This window comes from Mobula hypostoma, chromosome 15, assembly GCF_963921235.1.
Source record: "Mobula hypostoma chromosome 15, sMobHyp1.1, whole genome shotgun sequence".
Lineage (NCBI taxonomy): Eukaryota > Metazoa > Chordata > Chondrichthyes > Myliobatiformes > Myliobatidae > Mobula > Mobula hypostoma.
Window position 1 is genome coordinate 58135194 of NC_086111.1, and position 24857 is coordinate 58160050.

General features: G+C 40.2%; 1 protein-coding gene across 2 annotated transcripts in view; it reads right to left on the reverse strand.

Moving 5' to 3' along the window:
- Positions 1–24857, reverse strand: part of fbln2 (fibulin 2) — a 259586-nt gene that overhangs the window by 173651 nt on the left and 61078 nt on the right. The window lies entirely within an intron of this gene.

Here is a 24857-nt window from a genome sequence, read left to right on the forward strand (position 1 = left end):
CTTAGACTTTACAATTCCAGAAACTAAATAGTAGTTTTTCTTATCCTCATCTCACCATATTCCACAGTTTACTTAATTGACTGTATTAAATTTAACACTGCTGATGTGTTAGAACTCGAAATCATGTTTCCAGCTGACTGCTGGAATACAAATCGAATGTCTCAAGCATTTGTCTTAATAATAACCTCCTTCTTGGAATTTACATTCTTATCTAACTGTGCTCCTCTGCATGAGTGTACAGTATATTCAACTCTTTCTTGTGATGGATATTCACTCTCCAGGGCCATGGGGGGTCTCTTGCCAAGCTCAGCTTTCCAACATAGCAGCTGAAACTTGGTGAGATCAAAAAGTTGTTTTTGAGTAAGTTAAACTTTCAACCAATATTCTTTGTTCAGCTTCTTGTCATAAACTGGAGCCAGTCTTCAGTTGTTAATGTAAATTATAAGCATTAATCAGTTTGGAGTTAAAAGGACAAACAAACAGCACTGTCCATCAAGCACAGAACACTGGCCTACAGCATGGGGCTGGCAGCAGTATAAGGCAGTGGGGTTATGTTAATTGGTCTGTTTCAAACAAGACAACGCTAGCTAAGCTATTTAGTTCAATGGAGTCTGCAGACCAGATTGATACTATCACTTAGCACATCAAATGTCTGATCTATTAATATTTGGAAGGGTTTTTGTGCTCAAGAGAGTGAGCTTCACAGCATTAATTCTCCAGAGGCTTTTACACTTTTATTGTGAAAAGGTATCTGAAAAAAATCACATGTCTGAAGTCAGCCAAGTGGCAGAAAAACAGTATAAATGTAACCGAATAGTCAATCTTGTTAGGAATGGTCTCAGAAAAGCAAGAAGAATGACAGAAAGACAGGGTGACTGGATGGGCTGAATATTCCACTGCCTTCGATTTCTGCAAGGGTTGATTCATTCGTCTGCAACTCGTTGGTATGCCTGTATAGCTTATAGGAATTGTGTCTTTGTTTTGGAAATCCTTTGTACTTTAGAAATCATTTGCAGATGCAACAGACGTTCCCGCACAGGTCCGACAAAGAGCTTGACAAAGCAGCGAGATTTTTAAATGGGAGTTGTTGATTGGAGTACACCCTATCCTCGTTATATGCGAGGGATACGTTCCTCAAAGTTGACACATAATGTGAGATCGCATAATGTGAATAATTATTTAAATGGAAAAAATAGAGATGCGTTCCAGAGGGCTTCCTAAATATGTTTTATCTGTAATTTATTCACATTTTTATACCAATATGACACAAAAGCAGTACTACAAGACAACATTTGTATTATATTTAATCAATTTAATGTAATAAATCATAGAAAGTTAACATCCTCTGGAGTACAGTACTCACCAACAGTGGCAGGTGTGTTCGCTCCAGGAGATGAGTGGTTGTTGTGGTGTTGGGCAGCTTTACATGGATAAGGTGGATGTTTGTGGTCGTCAGGATAATATCAAGCACAGCAAGGGGTGAAGGAGGCCTCACAGAACTCTTAGAACTGCCAGCAGCAGAAGATTACAGCAATTTGCATAAAGTGGTGAGGGTTGTTTGTTTGGCAGCATTTTGTTTTTCAGCATAAATTTGCTTGTAGGGAAGGAGAGTTGATGGCAGGGAGTGACTGAAATGCTGACTCTGTTCTAAACTTGGGTCCATGTCCAACGCCATTTGTGCCAAGTGTTCCAGCTTCCACCATTCCCTCACCGTTGGTAAACTCCCAGGATTTTCAAAACCGTCTGTTGCTTGCAGCATCTGAGAGAGAGTTCGCCATAAAAAAATACGTACGCCTTGAACGTGGATCACACCGGTCGAGTGGTTGAATCAGCGATGTTGTGTTAGGCGGCGGGAAACACACTTATGTTAGGATGAATGCTGTCCAAATGTTTAGGATGGGCTGGCGCATTGTCAAGCAACAGAAGAACTTTAAAGGCAAGATTCTGTTCCCGGCAGTAGCGTCCCAGAGCTATGGTACCTTCAGCTGATGCCACACTGTTTATAATTTTCAACTTTTTTTCAAGTGTTAAAGCGGTTCTCTGCCGCTCGACTGACGGCCCAAGACATGACATCGGACGCTTAGGAGGCATATTTAAATACTTAAAGCACAAAAATCACTGGACCGTAGGTAAAACCGACAAAAGTTTAAGATCGCGCATCCACACCTTGCCAAAACCAATGTGAGAGTGGCGGGAGTGAAATTGTGAGGCGCGCGGACCTGACTTGTATTGGCGGGAAAGCAGTGTTTCTCGTCCCAACAGTGAGATTGTGAAGCGTGCGCACGTGACTTGTATTGGCAGGAAGGCAGTGATCCTCACATAACTGAATTTTGGACGCATATAACGAGACGTTGGAAGAAATAGGTTCCTCGCATAACTGTGAATCCATATAGTCTGAAGGCGCATATAACGAGGGTAGGGTGTACTGCGCGGACACAACAGGAGTGTTCCCGTGCACGTCTGACAAAGACTTACGACAGGAAACCCAGTATCTATAAAAGAGAAGTACTGCCTCGTGGAGTGGTCATTGTCAGAGTAGTATGAGGCAGAGTAGGATGGCTCTGGCTCAAACAGGGTTTCGGCGAAGGCTAGGCAAGTTCATTCCTTATTCAACTCTAGAGAGAATAGGCGATATATCTACAGAGCCAGTGATCTGTTGTGGGTGTCAGATGTCAATTTCCAAGAGAGTCCCACCCTCCCCGATAGCCAGATCTGCAGAGGGGCATCGAGATGCGACTCCCTAGAGACCTTGTTAGGGAACTGGAGCTGCAGCTCAATGACCTTCAGCTTGTTAGAGAAAGTGAGGTGGTGATAGGCAGGATCTAACAGGGAGGTAGTTCCCCAAGGCTTCAGGAGACAGCTAAATGGGTGACTGTCAGGAGAAGGAAGGGCAGAGTCTGGCCTGTGGCTCAGAAGGGTAGGGAACAGCAGTTACAGAGAAAATCTACGGTCAGGAGGACAGATAGATGATTCTGTGGATGCAAAAAGGAAACATGGATGGTAGTTTGCCTTCCAGGTGCCAGGGTTGGAGATGTTTCTTGATGCATCTACAATATCCTGAAAAGGAAGGGTGAGCAGCCAGAAGTTGTCATACATATTGGTACCAAAGACATAGGAAGGAAAAGGGAGGAGACCCTGAAAAAAGAATATAGGGAGTTAGGAAGGAAGCTGAGAAGCAGGACCTCAACAGTACTAATCTCATGATTGCTGCCTGTGCCATGTGGCAGTGAGGATAGGATTAGAATGAGGTGGTAGATAAATGTGTGGCTGAAGAATTGGAGCCGGGTCAAGGATTCAGATTTCTGAATAATTAGGACCTCTTCTAGGACAGGTGGGACCTATACAAAAGGGATGGGTTGCACTTGAATCTGAGGGGGACCAATATTCTTGTGAGCAGATTTACTAGAGCTGTTGGGAGTGGTTTAAACTAATATGGCAGTGGGATGGGAACCAGGATGATAGAGCTGAGGAAGAGCTAGCAGGGTAACAAATAGGTGATGGGTGTAACATGAACGCAAAGAAGGACAAGCCAATGATTGGGTACAAATGCAGATAAAGCAAAGAGTTAAATTGCAGCATAGAGGAAAAAAATTTTAAAGGGTGAAGAATGCAGGACTGAAGGTGCTGTATTTGGATGTGTGTAGCATTCGGAAAAAGATGGACAAACTCATGGCACAATTAGGGACTGGTCAATATGATGTTGTGGTCATCACTGAGTCCCGGCTGAAAGAAGAACATAGTTGGCAGCTTACCATCAAAGGATATACTTCGTAACTAAAGGACAGGCAGGAAGGCATAGGTGGTGGTGTGGCTCTGTTGGTAAGGGATAGAATCACATCTTTAGAAAGAGGTGGCATAGTGTCAGGGAATGTTAAATCCTTGTAAGTACAGTTTAAAAATTGCAAGGGTGAAAAAACCATAATGGGAATCATATGTAGTCCTCCAAACAGCAGCCAAGATGTGGGGTTGAGATTGCGAGGGGAACTGGAAAAGGCATGTAATAAAGGTAAAGACACAATTGTAATGGGAGACTTCAACATGAAAGAGGATTGGGAAAATTAGGCTGGTGTCAGATCACAAGAGAGGGAATTTGCTGAATGCCTACAAGATGGCTTTTTAGAGCAGCTTGTGCTTGAGCCTATTCGGGGAAAGGCTGTTGTGTAATAACCCAGATCTTATTAGCGAGCTTAACAGAAAGGAACTCTTAGGAGGCAGTGAAGTTGGATGATTGGGAAGCTCTTAAAGTCCAACAAAAGACAATTTAAAAAGCTATAAAGGAAAAGATGAAATATAGAATAGAAATAGCATAGCATAGAAACTACAGCACAGAAACAGGCCTTTTGGCCTTTCTTGGCTGTGCCGAACCATTTTCTGCCTAGTCCCACTGACCTGCACACAGACCATATCCCTCCATACACCTCCCATCCATGTATCTGTCCAATTTATTCTTAAATGTTAAAAAAGAACCCGCATTTACCACCTCATCTGGCAGCTCATTCCATACTCCCACCACTCTCTATGTGAAGCCCCCCCCAATGTTCCCTTTAAACTTTTCCCCCTTCACCCTTAACCCATGTTCTCTGGTTTTTTTCTCCCCTTGCCTCAGTGGAAAAAGCTTGCTTGCATTCACTCTATCTATACCCATCATAATTTTATATACCTCTATCAAATCTCCCCTCATTCTTCTATGCTCCAGGGAATAAAGTCCTAACCTATTCAACCTTTCTCTGTAACTGAGTTTCTCAAGTCCTGGCAACATCCTTGTAAACCTTCTCTGCACTCTTTCAACCTTATTTATATCCTTCCTGTAATTTGGTGACCAAAACTGAACACAGTACTCCAGACTCAGCCTCACCAATGCCTTATACAACCTCATCATAACGTTCCTGCTCTTATACTCAATACTTTGATTAATAAAGGCCAATGTACCAAAAGCTCTCTTTACGACCCTATCTACCTATGACGCCACTTTTAGGGAATTTTGTATCTGTATTCCCAGATCCCTTTGTCCTACTGCACTCCTCAGTGCCTCACCATTAACCCTGTATATTCTACCTTGGTTTGTCCTTCCATCGTGCAATACCTCACACTTGTCTGTATTAAACTCCATCTGCCATTTTTCAGTCCATTTTTCCAGCTGGCCCAAGTCCCTCTGCAGGCTCTGAAAACCTTCCTCACTGTCTACTACACCTCCAACCTTTGTATCATGAGCAAATTTGCTGATCCAATTTACCACATTATCATCCAGATCATTGATATAGATGACAAATAACAATGGACCCAGCACTGATCCCTGTGGCACACCACTAGTCACAGGCTTCCACTCGGAGAAGCAATTCTCTACTACCACTCTTTGGCTCCTTCCATTGAGCCAATGTCTAATCCAATTTACCACCTCTCCATGTATACCTAGCAACTGAATTTTCCTAATTAACCTCCCATGCGGGACCTTGTCAAAGGCCTTACTGAAGTCCATGTAGACAATATCCACTGCCTTCCCTTCATCCACTTTCCTGGTAACCTCCTCAAAAAACTCCAATAGATTGGTCAAACATGAAGTCCCTGTCTATCCAAAGGCTTGTAGATTCTGTCTCTTAGTACTCCCTCCAATAACTTACCTACTACCGACGTTAAACTTACCGGCCTATAATTTCCCGGATTACTTTTTGATCCTTTTTTAAACAACGGAACAACATGAGCCACTCTCCAATCCTCCGGCACGTCACCCGTAGACAGCGACATTTTAAATATTTCTGCCAGGCCCCCCGCCATTTCAACACTAGTCTCCTTCAAGGTCCGAGGGAACACTCTGTCAGGTCCTGGGGATTTATCCACTTTAATTTTCCTTAAGACAGCAAGCACCTCCTCCTTTTCGATCTGTACAGTTTCCATGATCTCACTACTTGTTTCCCTTAATTCCATAGACTTCATGCCAGTTTCCTTAGTAAATACAGACGCAAAAAACCTATTTAAGATCTCCCCCATCTCCTTTGGATCCGCACATAGCCGACCACTCTGATCTTCAAGAGGACCAATTTTATCCCTTACAATCCTTTTGCTCTTAATATACCTGTAAAAGCTCTTTGGATTATCCTTCACTTTGATTGCCACGGCAACCTCATGTCTTCTTTTAGCCCTCCTAATTTCTTTCTTAAGTATTTTCTTGCACTTCTTATACTCCTCAAGCACCTTATTTACTCCCTGCTTCCTATACATGCCATACAACTCCCTCTTCTTCGTTATAGAGTTGCAATATCCCTTGAGAACCAAGGTTCCTTATTCCTATTCACTTTGCCTTTAATCCTGACAGGAACATACAAATTCTGCACTCTCAAAATTTCTCCTTTGAAGGCTTCCCACCTACCGATCACATCTTTGCCAGAGAACAACCTGTCCCAATCCACGCTTTTTAGATCCTTTCTCATTTCTTCAAATTTGGCCTTCTTCTAGTTCAGAACCTCAAACCTAGGAACAGATCTATCCTTGTCCATGATCAAATATGAGGGCAGACTAGCCAATAATATAAAGCAGGATACCAAAAGTTTTTTTTCAGTTATATAAAGAGTAAAAGGGAGGTAAGAATTGATATTGGACCACTGGAAAATGATGCTGGTGACTTGATAGTGGGGGACAAAGAAGTGGCAGATGACCTTAATGGGTACTTTGCATCTGTCTTCACCATGGAAGACACTAGCAATGTGCCAGAGGTCCATTAGCATCAGGGAGCAGGAGTGGATGCCATTGCTATTACAAAGGAAAAAGTGCTAGGCAAACTCAAAGGTCTTAGGGTGGATAAGTCACTTGGACAAAATGGACTACATCCCAAAGTCCTGAGAGAGGTTGCTGAAGAGATAACAGATGCACTGGTCATGATCTTCCAAGAATCACTTGATTATGGCATGGTCCCAGAGGACTGGAAGATTGCAAATGTCACTCCACTCTTTAAGGCAAAAGAAAGGAAATTATAGGCCAGTTTGCCTAACCTCAGAGGTTGGGAAAGTGTTGAAGTATATTATTAAGGATGAGGTTTCAGAGTAGTTGGAGACTAATGATGAAATAAGTCAAAGTCAGCATGGTTTCTGTAAAGGGAAATCTTGCTTTGTTAAGAGGTCAGACAGCATCCATAGGAAGAAGCACAGTTGACGTTTCGGACCAAGGCCCTTCATCAGGACTAACTGAAAGAAGAGATAGTAAGAGATTTGAAAGTGGGGTGGGGGAGTGGGAGATCTGAAATGATAGGAGAAGACAGGAGGGGGAGGGATAGAGCTAAGAGCTGGAAAATTGATTGGCAAAAGGGATACAAGGCTGGAGAAGGTAGAGGCTCATGGGATGGGAGGCCTGGGGAGAAAGAAAGGGGGAGGGGAACGCCAGAGGAAGATGGAGAGCAGGCAAGGAGTTATTGTGAGAGGGACAGAGAGTGCCCACACATTTTAATTCCACGTCCCATTCCCATTCTGATATGTCTATCCACGGCCTCCTCTATTGCCAAGATGAAGCCACACTCAGGTTGGAGGAACAACACCTTATATTCGGTCTGGATAGCCTCCAACCTGATGGCATCAACACTGACTTCTCTAACTTCCGTTAATGCGCCACCTCCCCTTCAAACACCATCCCTTATTTATTTATTTGTTTGTTATTTTTCCCTTCTCTCTCTCTCTCTCTCTCTCAGTAGTAAATCTGTGGAATGCCCTGCCACGAACTGCGGGGAGGCAAAGTCCATGCTTATATTTAAAGTGGAATTTGATCGCTTCCTGATCGGTCAGGGCATCAAAGGATATGGTGAGAAGGCAGGTGTTTGGGGTTGAGTGGGATCCAGGACCAGCAGACTCAATGGGCTGAATGGACTAATTCTGCTCCTATGTCCTATGATCTTATGAAAATGTTTTAGAAGATAGAAAATTTCTGAGTTTTAAATGTGTTTTAAGAACTTTATCTACATTGAAATGTATATCACTAAAAACAAATGAACCATGCTTGAACTATTTTGTTAGCTAAACATATCTCCTCCTTGATAGCCAGGGGGGACTCACCACTCAACTAGTGGGTATTGGCAGCTAACCACGCTACGGAGTATAAACAGGAAAGTGAACTAGTCTTTGAAGAGTAGGTGAAAGCAGTATAACCTCTCTTTAGTGAGGGTACCCATAGCTATCTATGTCAGATGGAGCTTAAGATCTTTGAGTTTAGAACTTAACGGTCAGCAATATATCTGACTCATGGAGCTCTCATTGCATAACCTCTAAAATTAATAGAGGGAAAGGCAGATCATTTTCATTTTGGGCATTTGATCCTCCAAATCCAGTAATGATGACCAGGCTCTGGGATGTGGTATTATTATTGAAGAACACTGCAATGTCAGACCAGATCAGTTTCATCTGCATGATGTCACAGTGCAAATAAATCCATTAAATTTCTAAGTCAAGTTTGATTTTACTCTTGAAGTTCTTGTCACATCACAACAAAATAGTTTCAAGTAATAGCACGAGTGCAAAATTGGAAGATCATATCTCCTTCCGTAAACAAAATTTCAACAGAGATACATTTTACCTGTGTTTTTCTACTCCCCAAGCAATTAAAAGCTATGTCTGCAAGGAAACACAGCAGATATAAAAATAACAACCATATGCAGAGATGATAGCACTCTACTGAAATAAGATGCATTAAGAACCTTACATCTTTTATATGGCTCCAATGTTTTAATGTTATTTCTTTTCATACAGTTTGTTTTGGCATAGCACCAGAAGACCAGTGGGCACAGCCTCAGTTTAGAAGGATGTCCCTTTGTAACAAAGATTAGGAGGCAAAGGATGATGAATCTGTGGAATTTATGGCCACTGTCGACTGTGGAGGCCAAGTCATTGGGAATATATAGTGTTTGCTAAGTTCCTAATTAGTAAGGGCATCAAAGTTAACGTGGAGAAGATAGAAGAATGGGGTTGAGAGGGAAAATAAATCTGCCATGATTGAATGCACAGCAGGGGTGATGAGTGGACTGGCCTAATTCTGCTCCTATTTAAGTCCCATGGACCAGACACAATCAGATTGTCAGTGCACCTAACATTCAAGCAGACTGATTCTGTCCTGCTATCCCATAGACAACTGAGATCTACAATTTCAAATATATTCATCTGTAACATAGAAACATAGAAAACCTACAGCACAATACAGGCCCTTCGGCCCACAAAGTTGTGCTAAACATGTCCCTACCTTAGAAGTTACTAGGTTTACCTCTATTTTTCTACGCTCCATGTGCTTATCCAAAAGTCTCTTAAAAGACCCTATCATATCCGCCTCCACCACCGTTGCCAACAGCCCAGTTCACGCACTCACCACTCTGAGTAAAAACTGACCCCTGACATCTCCTCTGTACCTGCTTCCCAGCACCTTAAACCTGTGCCCTCTTGTGGCAACCATTTCAGCCCTGGGAAAAGGCCTCTGACTATCCACATGATCAATGCCTCTCATCATCTTATACACCTCTATCAGGTCACCTCTCAACATCCGCGGCTCCAAGGAGAAAAGGCCAAGTTCACTCAACATGTTTTCATAAGGCATGCTCCCCAATCCAGGCAACATCCTTGTAAATCTCCTCTGCACCCTTTCTATGGCTTCCACATCCTTCCTGTAGTGAGGCGACCAGAACTGAGCACAGTACTCCAAGTGGGGTCTGACCAGGGTCCTATATAGCTGCAACATTACCTCTCGGCTCCTAAATTCAATTCCACGATTGATGAAGGCCAGTGCACCATATGCCTTCTTAACCACAGGGTCAACCTGCGCAGCTGCTTTGAGCGTCCTATGGACTTGGACCCCAAGAACCCTCTGATCCTCCACACTGCCAAGAGTCTTACCATTAATACTATATTCTGCTGTCAAATTTGTTCCACCAAAATGAACCACTTCACACTTATCTGGGTTGAACTCCATCTGCCACTTCTCAACCCAGTTTTGCATCCTATCAATGTCCTGCTGTAACCTCTGACAGCCCTCCACACTAACCACAACACCTCCAACCTTTGTGTCATCAAAGTAAAAATTGTATCACTGCGTTTAGGCGGGATTCTGACTTAGAGGCGTTCAGTCATAATCCTGCAGATGGTAGCTTCACACTATTGGCTCCTCAGCCAAGCACATACACCAAATGTCCGAATCTGTGGTTCCTCTCATACTGAGCAGGATTACTTTGGCAACAACTGAAAATTCTAAGCTTTTTAGATTCATAGAATCTTAAAGCACAGGAAATTGCCCTTTGTCTATCATATTTATGCTGACCAATTATGCCTTGACAGTAATCCCATTTACTATCTTTTCATCTTTTTTTTTGCATAGTAGGAAAATTAAAGGTTATGGGCAAAAGGCAGGTAAGTGGAGATGAGTCCATGGCCAGATCAGCCATGATCTTATTAAATGGCAGAGCAGGTTCGACAGGTCAGATGACCAACTCATGCTCCCATTTCTTATGTTACCTTTTATGCCTCAACAATTTTAGTGTCCATCCATTCACCTTTTAAATGTTGCAATAGCACTCACTTCCACCACTTGCTCAGATAGCGCATTCCTGGTTCCAACCACTCTTTAAGTAAAAGAAAAAGGTTCCTCAGATCCCTTATAAGTCTTTTGTCCCTTACCTTAAAAGCTAGTTTCTAACCACCTTCGTTATGGAGAAGTTTCCTGCCATTTATCCTATGTTCCTCATTTTTATAATCCTTCACTCAAGTCCCCACACCCCCCAGGCTTGACATTAAGAAAAATAAACCCAGTCTATTAAGTCTCTCATTAGTGAAACTAACCCGCACAGCATTCTAGTGAATTGCCTTTGCATCCATTCCAGAGCAATCACACCTTCCAATAGTACATCAGCTAAAACTGCACACTATATTCCAACTGTGACCCAATGAATATTTGTTAAAACTGTACCATAAAGTCCCCACTCTAATATTCAATGCTCCAGCTAATGAAACCAAGAAAGACCATTTATCACCATGTTATCTACTTCCACTGACACGTCCTTATTTCACATCTCTTGGAACATCATGATCAATACATTAAGTTTTACAAGGTTTTAATAAAGGTTATACATGTGAAGCATACACATCAGTGATTTATCTTCTGTAGTTCTATTATTAATAAGACATAATTATATTGCTGCCAAGCTTATTTTCTATAAAGCTATTAAATCACTAGGTTACAGAGTCATCTAATTATATCAGATGCATTTAATTGGTTCCAAAATCTGAGCATCATTTTACAAGTACACCTATCATAGCACAAGAAATTCAATATTAAAAAATGCAGGATTCAGGTTTAATCTTGCGAAAACAAAGTAAATTAGCAGAGGGCAGAGAACAACAAGTTCCTGTTAGAGCCGACATGGGTCAGTACTGAATTCCATAGGGTTTTTAAAATTTGTATGAATAACTTCAATTCCAAAATTGCTTCCAATTGATCAAAAACAAATTCTCCTTTACCTAAGAGTGATTAACAAACAGAAGGTAATTTCAGATTAAGTTACTCATGAGAAACAGAATCCCTATGGAAAGTTTAGAATTAATATGGATGGAAAGACCTTTCTCATCAGAGAATCATTAGTGTAGAAGAACAGTTAGAAAGCGCTGGGTATGTGACCTTATATTGATTTTTATTCTCCTACACTCTACAGGAACTGTAAGTGTTCGACTTCATAACTTATTTGAAAATTTTGTCTTAGCTGAATGAAAGGAAATTTGTGACTCATTTATTTCAGCAAAAACAATTGGTTTCTACTTTAAAGCCAGGAAGTTTCTCTGCACAGCATTGCAACAATGGAGTAATTATATCAAATGCCTTTGGCTGCAATATTGAGATACCAGTATAACTGGTAAAGGATTCTGAAACAAAAGAAGCATATTGTGGTAAAATACAATTTCTGTCATACTCTGATATGGATTTTTTTTAAATTTTTGAACTGTTTCTCTATCCATTGTTGGTGACCAAGAGACGAATTCAAGAATACTGGAATTATTATTTAAAATTAACAATTCCAGATTTTACATAAAATATAAGAAACAACAGAAGTTAGCCATTTGGCTCCTCCTGCCTACTCCTCCATTTACTGTTGATGTTTTATACTGGTGCCTTTCTCCTAAACTCATCCTTTTTATTGATTCTTTGATATCTCAAAATCTATTGATCTCATCTCAAATGCACCTTCACTACCATCTTGCACAGACTTCCACAGATCTCCTCCTCCTCCTTGGGTGAAGTTAATTCTCACGTCTGTCCTGAATGGCTAACTCCTTATTTTGAGATTGTGATTCCTGATTACAGACACCATATCCAGCAGAAACGTTAACTCCACATTTACCCTGTCAAACCTCTTAATATTTCCATTAATATTCCCACTTTTGATTTGAATTTTGAGAAAAATCAGGAAATTATCTTCCATTTTGAAGCTTAATGGTGCAAAAGACCTGACCTTTGGAAACTCCCATTTCCCGTAAAACCTGGCACTGCTCATTGTAACAGAGCAACACAACATCTTAAAATTTACGCTGATGCGACTTGAAATTTTTTTTTAAAAACACAGGTACAAAATCATTAATTATCCTCTTTTTTCGCAGAAGTTTGTTAAGTCAGCTCTCATTTTGCCTCGGAATATCCAATTTGATAGCAAATTAAAATCAATAAACTGCAAGCGTTGAAAAATGTAAAATAAATATGAAAGTTGCTGAAATACTCAGAAGGTCTGGTAGCACCAGTGTAAAGAAAAACTGTTAACATTTCAGGTTGAAGATTTCCTCAGAAATGAAATCTCCCCTTTTGTCCTATCCATTCCTCCTCAACCTTCACTGCAATTTAAAACTAAATTGTTTCAGCTCCTTGGCAATTCAGTGTATTTCAATATTTTAATTCAGTGCAATTCAATATAAGACACTAGTCCGTCCAAAGCTTGAGTATTGCGCGGCCATATGGGATCCCCATCAAGCTGACAATAAGTCTATCAAAAAAATCCAACGCCGTGCTGTTTGCTTTGTATCAAATGATTACAGCAGGAAATCCAGTGTCACCAACATGCTCTCTAACCTTCAGCGGGAACCACTTGAAAACCCACATATTAAACTATGGTTAATTTTCATTTTCAAAGAAGTTCACATCACTCTATCAAACATCCAAATTTGTTACAGGGTCAGTTCAACTCGACAACAAAGTGTACCTCACATATTGGAAACTCCTTCATTCAATAAGATTTGCTACCAGTACTCCCTCTACCCAGATCAACAAGAGAGTGGAATCTTCTGCCGCCAGACCTGCGCAGTATTTCTGACATTAATATTTTTTAAAGATAGATTCAATCAAATTGATTTAAGGAATCCAGTCAAAAAAAGCTTACTTTACAATTTAACTCCCACGCCGTTCACACCGACTACACATTATAACAGCCGTCCAGCAGTGCCTGTGCAGTACCATACAGAAGCAAGCAATACTGACAGAATCTTTAACCTGAAATATTAGCCCCGTTTCTCTTTCCACAGATGCTGTCTGAGCTACCAGTGTTTCCAGAGTTTTCTCTTCTTACATCCAATTTCACGTTTAAGCTTTGTTAACAGACCCTCACTAGTGTGAGTTGATGAACAGAAGACTACCCTGACTTCCACTAGGCTATCACAACCATGAGAAAATCTGCAAATGCTGGAAATCCGAGCAACACACACAAAATGCTGGTGGAACTCAGCAGGCTAGGCACCATATACAGTATAGAAAAGAGTAAACAAGCCCTTAACCTCGACCGCTTACCGTTTCCTATAGATGCTGCCTGGCCTGCTCAGTTCTTCCACTGGGTTACTCCCGGCAGATTTTGTATGTGAGATTTGTCTCCATTCTCTGGCATTACACAAGTATAAGATTATTGGCTTAAATGTGCAGTCATTTTCTCATGAGTTCAGTTGAAGTCATGAGGAATAAAGGGATGGTCCATGTCAGAGCTGGTGGCGGGGAAGGAGGAGGCGTTGAGGAATACATTTACCATTGAATGTATTTACATGGAGCGCTGTCACAAGAAAGCAGCAATCAAAGACCCTGTCCATCCAGGCCACGCCCTCTTCTCACTACTTCCAATTGGCAGGAAGTGCAGAATCCTTAGGTGCCACATCACCGAGCTCAGGAACAGTTATTACCCAACAACCATGAGCCTCCTGAACTGGCATGGATAACTTCACTCACCACGACTCTGCACTGATTCTACAGCCTACAGACTCACTTTCACCGATCTTAACAACTCAAGTTCTTAGTATTTTTATTTGCAGTTTGCCTTCTTTTGCACATTGGTCAGTCTTTATGTATAGTTTTTCATAAACTCCAGGAGGAGGAGAAAATGGTGGCGCGACACAGCGCGCGCGGCCGCTCTGAAATCATATCTGTATTTGTTAAGTAGGGTACCGTGCACAATTCTGATTTGATGGAGACGGACGTGAGAGCGTGGAGGAACATCTGGAGAAACTTCTGAAATGCCCGCTTCGCTACTGCAGCTACTGTGTGGTCCGGAATCTCCGGAGGAGTAGGCCTCTGAGTCCTCGGCTTTGCTTGTTTTGGTGGCCGGGATGAGGTCAAAGACGCTCGGCAGAGGATGGCGCTCGGGAGGCTGTATCGGAGGGGCTGGTCGGAGGCTCGAAGTTTTCAGATGGATTGGTTTGTCCTGTTTTTGTGTGATAGCACTCTGGAGGAACATTGTATCATTTCTTAATGCATGCATTTCTAAATGACAATAAATGAGGACTGAGTGTCCTCATAATCTAATTTAATCTATTTCTTTTTTCCATGTAAATGCCTGCAATTAAATGAATCTCAAGATAATATATGCTAACGTAAGAGTACTTTGATAATAACTTTATTTTGAACTGTCTTCTGTCAATTTTCAACAAAAAATTGCTCTTGCCTGCTCCTGCTGTCACTGGTGGGAGAAGAGGGAAGGACTGGCCTGAGACAAAGGAAACCTAAGCTTTCATTATGGAAATCGACGTTATTGAAGCTAGTAATAAAAAAAGTTGAACAAAATAATAAAAAGTCATAAATACCTCTACATTTTTCCTTCTACATTGTTAACAAGCGTTTATTAATGAAATTCTAGAATCTGGCATGATTTGCATTCTATGTATGGGAGTTTAAAGTACCCTCAACAGGTTAATGTCCTTACTTTAGACTATATGTGGTACAAAATATTGCTTTTCTACAAAGTTTAATGGATTCAAAGTTATTATTTGACCCCAGTCCCAGAGTTAAATTTAATTTTCTTTTATCAGCTGTTTGACAGGCTCTACAATGATGAAATTAACAAGTCTTTGAGAGCACCTGATTAACACAGTATCATGTGAATACTGCAGGTCTGAGTTCTGCAAGAATGTGTTATGTGCCTGTCAGCATCAGAGAAATTTTTAATCAGTAGCAGTGTCATGAATTGCTATCTTTTTGTAACAAAACGGGGTATTGCTTTAAGTGTGACATGCACGTTGCATTTTAAACCAGAGTGAGTGATTGCTCTTTCGAATAAACAAATCCAAGGCATGACATGATGAATGCACACTAATTACATGGGAAGACAAGGGCAAGTAGTTCACACATATTTGTCCCTTAGTTCTTGCATTAATATTTCAGATGAGTTTGTCGCCCTTCTGGTTCCCCTTCAGTATTGACTGCCTGCCTTTAAAAATTATAACTTAGCTGTGCTGTGTCATTGCTTCACCATCTTAACCTCAATCCTAAACAAGAGCCAAAGAGAGACCTTGTTCCACATAATATGTAATTATCATTATATTCAATTCCCTGCTGAGTGGCAGCCCATATTTCTGCTTACCCCTCCAGCCCTGCTAAAACGGAATGAATACAGATGCATGTAAGCCTCCCAAACTTCAAGTGACTTTAAAACTTTACAAATATTTTAATGACAGATTTATTAAGGTTTTAGTTGCCATATTGTACAGTACTTAAGTTTAGCTACTTTATATCAGATTGCTGAGAAAATATCTCTTAAGTATAACAAGAGACATGGATAGGTAAAATAACTGGAGTTTTTTCAATCAAATTTATTTATTCTGCTTCTCATGTTAAACTTGCATACTAACTGTATCAAATTCTAAACCTTGCTAAGAATCTCTGTCATTAATTTCTTAATAATGTACCAAAATAAAACCATAGTAATTTAATTATACACAAATGTTCTTGTATAACATGCATTTCTCAGTATTTAGTCCAGAGCAAAAGCAAAACGTTCCAGAAAACTATGGGCTGATTTTGCAAATCTTTATGACTCCTTCTTCAAAACAATGTGTTGTCAATATATGAAGCACCATTTGGAACAACGAACAAACACCTCGTCCAGATTAATGGTAATTACTGGCTGTATTTTGTTGAGTCGGATAAGGCCTCATGGACTGTTGTCCAGATCTAATTTGTTGAACCGTCATTTCAATAAACAGATGTTTGGCAGCAATGTGAAAGAAAACTTGGCAAGTTTGTAAAACAACCAGGAAGTAAAATTCCTAAACCTTGGCTTTACTGTGAAGAGCTCAAATATCTATGTTCTAAGATAGGTAAGAAATATACAGTTCTGGTTCATTGAGGAAAACATACAAGTTCCTCTAGGACTTCAAGCATGTTCGGATGAGAAGATTTAAAATATATTATTTACAGTGTATGAATAAGGACACAGGGGATTCTGCAGGTGCCTGAAATCCAGAGCAACACACACAAAATGCAGGAAGAGCTCAGCAGGTCAGGCAGCTTCTATGGAATTGAATAAATAGTCGACATTTCAGGTCAAAACCCTTCATCAGATCAGGATTTACTTTTTCATTTGTAAAAAGCAATTACCAAGCATATTTGATAATGAATTAGATTATTTGCTTAAATAAGAGGCTGAATATCACCAATTTGTGATGTCAAAATTGGGTTAACGTGTACTTTAATCTTAATGGAGGGTTCAGTCATATTCTATGTTCATCAATGCTGACAGTGGTGATAAGCCTCATCATATCAGTACTTGAGATCTTCATTGAACAGAAACTTCATTGGATCAGTCACATCAACAATGTGGTTGGCTCAAAGTAAGCATTCTGTGATGCAATGTCTGCTTATCTAACTGTACTGCCATTTACAGCACTTAAGTCAGATTATGATGGAAGTAGCTCCATCAACGTACAAGATGCTCCAAACTATTCAAACAAGTAAATTGGCTGAATGTCAATTCACTTGCATTTTTGCATTATGCAGCTTTTACAAGTGACATTATTTATTGCAGGAACCCGTCTTTGGTTGTTTGACAGAAGCCCTCCTTGTGACCTCTGCCATGGGGATGCATGAGAACACAATGCCATGGGAACATGATATCTCCAAAATCCCCACAAAGTCACGTTTGATTCTATCTCAAAATTATACCCCAAGTTTAAATTGTTCAGTGTGGACTAGATGGGCTGAAGGGTCTGTTTCTGAGCTGTACTTTTCCACGACTCTATTACAAGTGTCCTGCCCATTATGGTCATGCTGACTTTTTAACATTATTATCCCGTTGATCTCGTTATATCTCTTAACTTTACTCATTTCTGGTCACTGCTGCTGAAACCCTCATTTATAGCTTTTTGATCCTTACAGATCACCATCTCCCATTCTACTGTGCATAAATTTGACCAGCCAAATTTCAGCCTCTGCTTCCTAATCCATACAAAGTCCATTTTGCCCATCATTCCAATGCAAGCTGGGCACAGCGCCTCCCGGTTGAACAGCCTCAGAGGTAAGATCGCCATCCTTGTTCAAACTCCTTCCACAGTCAAATCTCTCCTTCCCTCTATAATACCTTCTGGTCCTGTAATACATATACTGGGATAGCTGTACCCTTTCAATTGTAGCTTTTAAATGATCCCCTAATTTAACCATTACATCATTGATGACTGTCTTCAACAGCTTCTCTCTAGAATTCCCTTCCTAAGCCTCTTCATTCATCCTTTAAATCACTCCTTTAAAACCCATCTTCAGTTGCTGTAATATATATTTTGGTGTCAAATGTTAAGTCCATTTTAAAACACTCTGAGTCCCACCATTTTGAACAAAACCAACTCATTGCTCCTCATAAATTCAATAAAGAGTTCAGAACGAATAAGACACAGGAAAATTGAAGGTGATAGCATGGATGTGAACTCTGTTCAGTTCTCTGTAACAGTGAGGTCCACGCCAGCTTCAGGGCAGCTTCCTGTAATGTAGTAATGTACAAGAAAGCTCATTTCCAACGTTGATAAAGAGAAGCCCAAGAAAGGTCATCGCCCTGAATTGCGGTCAGTTACCTTCTCTGAGGATGCTGCCTGACCTGCTGGGTACCTCCAGGACTTTCTCCTTTTATGTCAAGAGGGCAAATAAAATTGGCATCCCAGGAGAGAAGAAAAATGTTTCCATAAAATGTAAATGAAATTCCAGAGGGCTGTTGTAAATTGGGATATCATTATAGTATTGTACATATGGTACTGCAGTACTTCTGCCATGCAAGAGTTAATATGTCTTGGAACGGAAATGTCAGAAATGCATTCACCCTGTACTTCTCAAGCTGAACCTTTTTTGTACCAACAATGAAACCTATTCATCATTGTGTCAAAGAAAAAACCTGGGAAACAAAAGATTGTTGCTTAAATTCAGTATTTTGCATCAAGATTTGTCTTTGAGGAAAATGACAAATGCTTTATTAATATCAAATGTTCAAATTGCGTGTTTTTTTTAAAACGATGCTATTGCCTTTAAGGGAGATGAGTTGTCCTACTAGCAGATCCAAATCCATAGGTACAGTTTTCCACATATAGATGTAAGTATGCTTCTAATTTTCTCTTTATCCTTCCCCCTTAAAATGCTAAAAAAAAAATCAATACAATCACCAGAGACTGGAGTCAAAAAACAGAATCTGTTACACATATGTCCCAAAATGATTGAACTGTGATTCAATTTGTACCGCTATCCAAAGTGCTAAAAGACAAAAACTGATCTGTAGAGATAGGAGCAGTCATCTCATGACCACTTTTCAATACCTCCAACAGAGCGTACATACATGCAAATATTGTCAACGGAAAATGAGACAAAATGCAGCATTTGGAATGAATCAACTGTTATTCAACACCTCAGTTTACTTTGAAACATCAGGAATCAGAAACGGCTGTATGCAGCCTACCATCATGTATACATCTATCCATACTATAGAGTTGACATTTCATCTCTATGCAGACATCTGTGAAGTCAGGGGTTAACCAACCTTTCTTATGCCCTGGAGCCTTACCATTAACCGAGGGGTCTGAGGACCCCGGGTTGGGAACCCCTGCTGGAGATCAACTGACACGTGAATAAAAATCACTGCTGTGAGCAGAACAACGATTTTACACCAACCGGTTCAACATGATTCATAGTAAAGATTTAAAGATCAGCTTTACTTGTCACATATACATCAAAATTTCAAAACACACAGTGAAATGTGTCATTTTCATCAAATCGTATCAGCGAGAGCTGTGCTGGGAGCACCCCACAACTATGTCATGTTTCCACTGCCAGTATAGTATGGCCACAACTTATTAACCCTAACTGTACATCTTTGGAATGTGGGAAGAAACCGAAGCTGTCAGAGGAAACCCACACGGTGACAGGGAAAATGTACAAACTCCTTACAGTCAACAGAGGGGACTGAACCCCAATCAGTGATCACTGGTGCTGTTAAATTATTATGCTAATCACTATGATACCGTGCTGCCTTATTAAACATAGAACATAGAATAGTACAGCACAGTACAGGCCCTTCGGCCCACAATGTTGTGCCGACCCTCAAACCCTGCCTCCCATATAAGCCCCCACCTTAGATTCCTCCATATACCTGTCTAGTAGTCTCTTAAACTTCACTAGTGTATCTGCCTCCACCACTGACTCAGGCAGTGCATTCCACACACCAACCACTCTCTGAGTAAAAACCCTTCCTCTAATATCCCCCTTGAACTTCCCACCCCTTACCTTAAAGCCATGCCCTCTTGTATTGAGCAGTGGTGCCCTGGGGAAGAGGCACTGTCTATCCACTCTATCTATTCCTCTTATTATCTTGTACACCTCTATCATGTCTCCTCTCATCCTCCTTCTCTCCAAAGAGTAAAGCCCTAGCTCCATTAATCTCTGATCATAATGCATACTTTCTAAACCAGGCAGCATCCTGGTAAATCTCCTCTGTACCCTTTCCAATGCTTCCACATCCTTCCTTAAAGATAAATGATTCTGAAAGGTAGAGTTTCCACCAACTACAGAGAGGCAAAGATGGGATTTTATATCACGTTATTCAATTGGAAGAAAGGAGAAACATTGTCCAAGAAGCAAAATGACAAATTTAGGGCTAATGAAGGTCAATCCAAAACACTATTGTTATTGACACTTTTGCCTACCCTGTTCATAAATCTTTGGGGAAGGTTTAGGCTGCGGACAACTACTGATTATCTTTCTCGTCAGCTTCAGGTGAGGACAAATGGTACAGACAAGCTAATAACACTTGGCACTATGCTATTATGCGCGTGTTAATTACCAACTAGGTGACAGAAATAAAAAATTATGTGCATTAATTTATTTGAAAATTAGAAGATATTAATCAATAACATGTAGAAACTAAGTGCTAGAAGTGTTGCATTGAATAAACTATTTGGAATACATGAATAATGCATATTTTTGTATATTAACCTATACAAGTAAGTGTACATCAAAGGTACTATAGATTTCCATGACAGTGTAGGTTTTTGTTTTATACTTCTGCAATTTTCATATTGTTTCACTAATCATTCATTTACATTTGCATATCTGTAAGCCATCTGGTTCTAAAGTAATTAAACTACTAGATTGTCACTAGACTGGGGGTTCCCAACCTGGCATCTACAACCCCTTGGTTAATGGTAGGGGTCCATAAGACATAGGAGCAGAATTAGGCCATCTGGCCCATCGAGTCTGCTCCACCATTCAATCATGGCTGATACTTTCTTTTCCCCTCCTCAACCCCAGTTCCCAGCCTTCTCCCAATAACCTTTGGTGCCATGTCCAATCAAGAACCTATAAATCTCTGTCTTAAATACACCCAACGACCTGGTCTCCACAGCTGCATGTGGCAACAAATTCCACAAATTCACCACCCTTTGGCTAAAGAAATTTCTCCGCATCTCTGTTTTGAAAGGGTGCCCCTCTATCCTGAGGCTGTGCCCTCTTGTCCTAACTCCCACCATGAGAAACATCCTTTCAACATCTACTCTGCCTAGCCTTTCAACATTAAAATTGGCAAGGTACCATATTTGTCATGAACAGATTGTAATAAAAAGTTGCATGCTGAACTTTCTGATCACTATAACTCCTAAGAGAACAATTTCATTCACAGTCATGAGAATAGTGGCCAGTCATGATACACCTGCAGTCTACTAAGCCCCATAAACAATGCAAATGTTGACAAGTTGCTTGGGAGTACTCCATAATGGAAGATAACAGAGCAACAGCCACAGAATTGAAGAGAAGCTATACAACAAACCTTGGTCTTTTTGCTAACTTCACAGGAGAATGGATGCGGTCACACCTCCCTATCAGGTGTGGGTAAACATGCCCAACGAGGATCAACAGTTGAAAAAAAAGATGGTAAGCCACAACAGCGCATTCATGCAATGGGATTTTATACAGTTCCAGGTGAAAAGAAGCAAAAGATGCCCAAAAAGAAAAAAAATATTTACAACTAGACAAATTAAAACAAACATGTACCAAATTTTACAAATACACAGAGGCTTTCTCCACAACACACTTTGATGTTAACTTTCCAGTATAACTATTCACCAACAGTCAAACCCAACCTCCACAGCCCTCAGCAAAGCCAAACTGAGGGTTTTAAATCTGTCTGCGTAAAGTGTAATGCACCTGCTCCCACTAACCCAGGCACTATTTTAGGATACCCCTAAATGGCCCTCGGTTCTTTTGAGCCCGCTGTCAACAAACCTTTACACCAGTGTGAGTGAAAATAAATGAAACTGTTGGAATGCTTTTGTCTAGAATCCCTGTTTTTACGAGTTGTAGGCAAGCAGAACATGTTAACTGAAGGCATTGTTTTGATTAGTCAAGCTAGCAATTGTTTTACTGTTGGGCTGTGTAAATGGTGAACTCCCAAGAACTGCAGAATGGGAGTGCAAAGTGTGTGAACTACTGAGGAAACTAGACCAGAGACAGAACGAGGAGGAGTGACTAACTGGGCAAAGGGTAAGATTAGCAGGAGAATTAGCATTGCCAACCTGTTCTGTTACAGATGAAGAATTAAAAACTATCTTATTGAATGATACCACTATTTTGGTATTTCTCCAACAGAGGTTTATTCCTTCAGTGCAGGAGACCTCCTACAAAAAGCTGTGTTCAAAATGCCCACTATTGTGGTATTTCAGTAATAGTTGAGTAATTTGTAAATATGTTGTTAAGCATTCTTGTTCATTTAAATAATTCATTACAGGTTATATATATATATATATATATATATATATATATATATAAATAAATGAATTGCATATATCATCATGCTACCACATCATACATGTGCACTTTGCTTACAGTAAACCTGAAGTTAGACCCGCATTTCTTTTGAATTAATTTAATGCTTTGTAGTTACAAAACATAACACCCACCTAAAAGTCATGAAAAGAGCGAATGTAATCTCCTAATAAAAGTAAACAGGTGCTCAAGGCACCGTAAACAGCCAAAACAAAATATCTAAAATCTACACATTCAAAATTCACGGCTAGATACAAGTTACAGACTTCTTCCAACCTGGCAAAACTCCACTGAGGCAGGATGTGACCTTTCACAAATGCAGAAAGAGGTTCACTTTGCAGTGGGAAGACTTTATTGCTGTAAGGGAAATCTGAAGTTTTCCTTCATCAACAAGCAGGTTGCCTCAATACGCCACAAAACTTCGTGCAGAATTGTTCTCCAGAAATAAGAAAGTTTCTTTGGTTGCCTTCACATGTGCCGAATAGTGTCGCTGCTGTCACCCAATTTAAACACTTCAATCATACCAGAAAAGAATTTGGCATTTGAAATTCCTGGTGATCATTCGTGTGAAGCCTCCATTCACAATAGTCAGAACATTCCTCTATGTTGCATTAACTAACTCTATGCAAAATGATGTTACCAGATCAACTCTACAACCTACAAGGAACTCCCAAGTTAGGATGATGGATTCCTACAGTAACTCTTAGAAACCTGAGGTTACATCATGTCAAAGAGGCAGTTGTCTCCAAGTGCCCTGTTTCTGGCAGTTCTGCTATTGTCCATCGATTGCCTACTGCCATTCTACTGGTGACAATGAAAGAGCTTCATGTACCTGTCCGGGAAAATGATATCACCTTGAACCATCCTTGCACCTCAGTGCAGCATGGCAAGGTGCTAAGAAGCCAGTAGTGCCCTAACAGACAATATAGTCCCAAATGGGTCTTGGAGGTCATTCAAACAGAGAGCTGCCTCTTCTTGTGTCATCACTATCTTGACTTTCTTCACTAAGCACTTTATGACTACAACACTGCATCTCCTGTACTGGATGAATGTTCTTTTAGTTCTGTACAATACAATGGCTACAACTCCTCTGAGTTCTGTCATTTCAACAACATAATTGTAAACCATTTCTGTTGTCACAAATATCCCCTGATTACAACTCTTTCTTTAAAGTGCATGGATTTAATGGTATAATGTTTGCCAATACAAAGTAGGGTAAAGGACAGAAAGTTGAGAACAGTGACAAATTGTTATGTTAAAAATGAATGAGGATTTGCAGTCACACCTGTAAGGCTTCAGGGATGTTACCACTGCTCTCTTTAGTAGATGTGAATGTCCTGGACTTGGATATATAGTACACAATTTCAAAGATTACTAGTAGGAGAAAACTCAGAAATAGTCAAGACTTACAAAAAAAGCATATTAAGTTCAAGACTGATAAGTGTGTATGGATTAATTTTGATTTTGAAATTGAGAAGGGTTATTATTATAAATAGTAGAATTTTAATGGAGATGCAGGCACAGAAGCAGTGAGAGTTAACATAAATAAATTACTGGACAAGTTGAGAAGACAGTTATGAAGACATGACGGAGTCGTATAATTAGTTGTATGGAATACAACTATCCTTTCATGAAAAGCTTGTTAGTCTCCAAAGTATTGTAAGCAGCTCTGCAAACTATGCTGGGAAATACATCAAGGTTAAAAAAATGTATAGAGGAGATTTACTGAAATTAAAGGCTTCAGATTTGTTAAGTGTTGGAGAAAATAGGACTGTTCTCAGAAGAGAGAGTTTTAATGGAATTATTTTGAATTTTGAAAGCTTTTGAGTAAGAAATATAAGGAGCAGCCAAAGGATTGGTAAGAGGTCATTGATAAAAGCTGTTAGCAACATCTGGCAATAATTTTTTGCAGTGATTGTGAAACTAAAAGCATCACCCAAAAAGGTGATGGTAAAACTTTCAAAACAGAATAGGATTAACTCTCAAAAATGAAGAGCATCCTTTTTAATTGAAAAAAAACTTTGGACTGGAGATAATTAAACAGCTCGTACCAGCACAATGAACTGAATAATCTCATTCTGTACTTTCTTATCACATGACTCAAGTACTTTTAACCTTGGAAACACGTAAGTATGAAGAGCAGATGTTTCTCCCATTTGCAGTATCTTTTTTTCCACTGGGTCCTTATACTCACGGAATCACCCACACCTAATTCAGTGGCATTTTCAAAGGTTATGCTGTCGTCCCAATCGAAAAATCCTTTGTAATCCAAGGAAGCCCCACACTGCTACTGATAAAATATTAAAGAAAGGCTTTCTGGCCTG